The sequence below is a fragment of the Marmota marmota genome, unplaced genomic scaffold (genome assembly GCF_001458135.2).
Source record: "Marmota marmota marmota unplaced genomic scaffold, marMar, whole genome shotgun sequence".
Classification (NCBI taxonomy): Eukaryota; Metazoa; Chordata; class Mammalia; order Rodentia; family Sciuridae; genus Marmota; species Marmota marmota.
In genome coordinates, this window is record NW_026000185.1 from 7,203,423 (window position 1) to 7,208,141 (window position 4,719).

Below are 4,719 nucleotides of genomic sequence, written 5' to 3' on the forward strand. Positions count from 1 at the left end.
TCAGTGGTGGGCTAGGTTCAAGAATTGGTGCAAGTGGGCACCTTGGCACGTGCCTGTAATCCCAGCACTTTGGGAGGCTGATGAAGAAGAAGGATCACAGGTTCAAAGACAGCCTCAGCAACTTAGTGAGATCCTGTCTCAAAATTAAAAAAAAAAATTAAAAGGGCTGGGGATGTGTCTCAGTGATTAAGCACCTCTGGGGTTCAATACTTGGTATGAAAAATTAAACAAAAATCATGGTGCCAAGAACAGGTGAAAAGATGGAGCAGTACCTCTAGGGGGTGGTATTGTCTAAGGCCACGTTCTTGCACACGATTTCCTGACCTTGCCAAATACCTGCAGATCAAATTAGCCCTATTTTTGAGAACACAATGGTTCATTATATATTCTGTGTAGATGTTATTGGATTTTTTAATTAAAAACTTATTTTCCATTTGACTCCTTTCACCATTTTATTTTCAGGATTGTTCTAGCTGTAGCCCTGTAAACAGAGTTTACCTGGATTTAGTGTTTCCTGTCAACATTAGCTTTCTTGTCCTTTTGTATGAGAATTTAACTCACTCACATTTTTTTTTTGTGTGTGTGTGTGGTGCTGGGGATTGAACCCAGGGCCTTGTACATGTAAGGCAAGCACTCTATCAACTGCGCTATATCCTCAGCCCTCATTTACAGTTGTAATGATCACCCACATACTTGGTTTCATTTGGACTGTCTTATTTTGTAGGCTTTTGTATGTTTGTTTGGTACTGGGGATGAACCCAGAGACGCTTAACCGCTGAACTACATCCCTAACCTTTTTTATTTTATTTTATTTTTTTATTTTGAGATAGGGTCTCCCTAAATTGCTTAGGGCCTCTCTAAGTTGCTAAGGCTGGCTTTGAACTTGTGATCCTCCTGTCTCAGCCTCCCAGATCACTTGGATTACAGATTATAGGCCTGAGCCACAGGGTCATCTTCTTATTATTTTTTTAATGAATACATTCTTCCCTCCCTCTCTCCCTTCCTTCCTTCTTTCCTTCCTTCCTTTCTTCTTGTGGTGGGGAGTGTACTAGGGATTGAACTCAGAGGCTGTCTGCAATTGAGCTACATTCCTAGCCCTTTTATAAAAATATATTTTATTTTGAGACAGGGTCTCACCAAGTTGCCAAGACTGGCCTCACACTTGCAATCCTCCTGCCTCAGCTCCCCAAGTCATTGGGTAATAGAAGTGTACCTGATTATCATTTATTTTTAAAATCCTTTACTGAACTGATCAAGTTTTCTTATTTCTGTTTCCCCTTCTAGTTTTCCCTTTTCTTTGATGCTAATGGTTATCATTAACTGTTAATTAAAAACCTTTAAGACTATATTTTATCAAGAATTAAACATTTCTCCAATGCCTCCTTCCCTGAACCAAACAAGATCTTTGGCATGTTTTATTTCCTTTGTCTTACCACAGGGCTTGTTGAAATAGTCTGGAATTGCATTCATGGGTAACCAATTTTCTTCTTCTCTTTCTTTTTGCTGCTGGGGATGGAATTCAGCGCCTTGTTTAAGCGCTCTACCACTGAGCTACACCCCCAGTCCATCCATAATCTCCTTTAAACATATCACTTTGCTGTTTCAGAAATCCTTTCCAAACAATTGCATTTGGCTCCACAGCCACTTTCAAACAATTGTTTAGCTTCATTTGTTTTGCTCATTTTGCACCACTTTTTTTTTTTTAATTGTGTGTAGGTGTCTCTTCTCTCATCTTGAGTCCTTGAATCCTTTGTCATTTGACTGCAAGTAATACCTTGGGTTTAGAAGATAATCCCAGCCCTGCCACTGACCTGCTGTGCAACCTGGCAAATTTCTCAATTTCTCTGTGTGTTGTTACCTCATTTAATACAGGGATAACAATAGCTCCACTTCCTAGAGCTCTTGGAATTCAGTAGAATTAGGCAATGAATGAATGGGTGGGGAAGTGAAGGATGTGGGTTTTTTTCTGCCTGTCACTCAGGAAGCTCTCAACACCAAACCCCACTCCTGTCTCCATTGTCCACCTCTCCCTCTGTGCTGGCACACTTCTCTTAGCCTACAAGCCTTCCTGAGTCCTTCTCATATTAAAGAAAGCAAAAACAAAAAACAAAAACCCTGCCACTATGGTGTCCTTTCCTGTCCCTTGCCTCTCTTCTTTCATAGCTCAGCTTCTAGAAACAGTGGGTTGACTCCTCACTTGTCACCAATCTATCGGCATCTGGCTTCCTACTAACCGTCCACTCAATGTGCCTTCAGTAAAGGTCATTGGTGAATACCACGCCACTAACAATATGCAGGTGACAGGGGCCAGGGACAGGACAATCCTGGGGAGCCCTGTCCACCGGGGGGCACTGATAGACTTGGGACAAATGCTCTGCCTGCAGGAGACCTCTGGTAATGCATGTCTTCTGAAGGGCTGTGGACCTGAAGGAGCACATGAGAAGGGGCCTGGGGGCTTATTGGGGGAGGAAGCTGAGTGGAGCTAGTGCCTAGGGGTGGGTGGGATAGATCCCAGGCAAAGGGAGCAACATGAGGAGGGCCAGGAGGTGGGAGGTTGTAGAGAGTTTTGGAAGACCCAAAGAAGGGGTCATATCTGGACCTGTGGAATGTGGCAGAACCAGAACCAGACAAGGGCTCACAGATACATCATACCCAGCCCCTACTTTGTTCCTGAAGTCCAGGCTCCTGCTGACTTCTTGTAGCTTTTCCTTGAATAACACACACACACACACACACACACACACACACACACCAGCTTCAGTTTCCTCCTACTTCTCTCCTCCTCTTGCTTAGATTCCCCCCAAGGCCCCTTTCCTCCCTACCTCTGGGACTTCCTGCTTCCAGGTCTTCCACTTGCCCCAAGTGTGCTCACCCTCATCCCCAGCTCCATATGGTGTCTCCTGCTGCACTCTGGAAACTTCTCAAGTGGCCTCATCTTTCCCTTCATGTTTCTCCTCCCCTCTCAGGAATCCCCACCCAGCAGGAGGCACTTGCATCCCTCATAGTGCCCAACCATGAGTGGTGGCAACATCTCAGCCTTCCCTTCTCCCATACACCCACGTCCAGTCCTGGGGCTCCTTTTGTCTGAGTCTCCTGCTTCTTGCCCCTCCCCACCACCCTCACCTTGGCTTAGGCAGTCATTACAGGGTTTCCAAATTCCATTCTCAAGAGCTTCTGTGTTAAAAAATTTGTGGATTCTCCATTCTTCTCTGTTAGAAATTTCTCCTTGGGGCTAATTTTAAAGTCCCTGTCCCTGTCTGGCAGGAAAGTTAGACATAGTACTGACAGTTCCATTATAGAGATAAGAAAAAAGAGGCATGGTGCCATCCCATGCCCAAGGGAACTGTGGAGCTGCAGTGTGCCCCAGTGACTCACTTCAGAGGAGCTCTCCCAGCTTGTAGCAACAGGAGGCCAGTCTATCACCTGTGGACTTAGCAAAGGCATCTAGGCAGTTAAGGCACCGAGAAGGGTACAGGGAATCTTTAAGGTACAGTGAGAAGCCTAGCACGAAGTCTTAGTAACAGGACATCAGGTAGGGGAGTCTGGGGACCCACTTATGTGTGTACTTAGCCTTTCCATAGATCAGCTTCAATTGGCATTCACATAGGCCCAGAAGCATGGCCCAGTGGTGGAACATTTTTATTATTTAAAAAAATTGATTAATTCACATAACATATGTGTGTATGTTCCCGGGGATTGAACCAAGGGGTGCTCTGCCCCTTTTAAAGTTTTATTTTGAGACAGGTCTTCATTAAGTTGCTGAGGCTGGCCTCAAACTTGTGATCCTTCTGCGTCAGCCACCAGTATTGCTGGGATTTCAGGCGTGTGCTACTGCTCCCAGCAAAAGTCACACTTTAAAGTACACAATGTAGTGGCTTTTATTGTATTTTACAAGTCTGTGCAAGCATTATCCAGAACATGCCTCAGTCCTAAAAGGAACCCTCACCAAGTCCCCGGGGCTATTAATGGTCTTTGAATGGAATCATTCAACCAGGGGTTCTCTGTGTCTGGCACCTGGTGGGTTTTGCAAGGCTTGTGCAAGCTGTTCAGCTCGCGGAGTCTTCTCTGTACCGAGTGTATTAGTTTTTTTTTTTTTTAATATTTACTTTTTGGTGTACATGGACACAACACAATGCCTTTATTTATTTATTTATTTATTTTATGTGGTGCTGAGGATCGAACCCGGGTCCCGCCCATGCTAGGCGGGCGCTCTACCGCTGATCCACAATCCTAGCCCGAGTGTATTAGTTTTGTAATTAACTCCTGCACACACGGAGACCAAAGCCTGTGCAGAGACCACTTCGCAGCGGTGGGAAGACAAGCAAGGAGAAAGAAGCCCGAAACGCAGGCCCCGGTGTGCGCTGCAGGGCGCGCCGCAGCTTCCGTCACGGAGGCGTGGGCTGTTGCGCTGGGGACGCCAGACCTGCGGGGCTGAGCTTCACCCGCGCCAGGTGAGTCCCACCTTGGTGTCACTCGGTGCTTCTGCCTCCTCCTCCTTGACAGCTCCGGCGGAGCTCCAGGAGATGACGCAGTACGAGTTCTCGGGCTCCGGGGACATCAAGAGGAGCCGAGGCTTACAGTAGCAGAAACCGCAGGCCGTGCAGCTTGTGTTTGCTGTTTTCAGTGATGTGGTTGCCGACTGGGGACAGCTGGGAGCCGGGGTGCGCGCTGGCGCCGGCAGAGGCCGCGGGTGTCGCAGACCCGCGTGCTGGGAGGGGC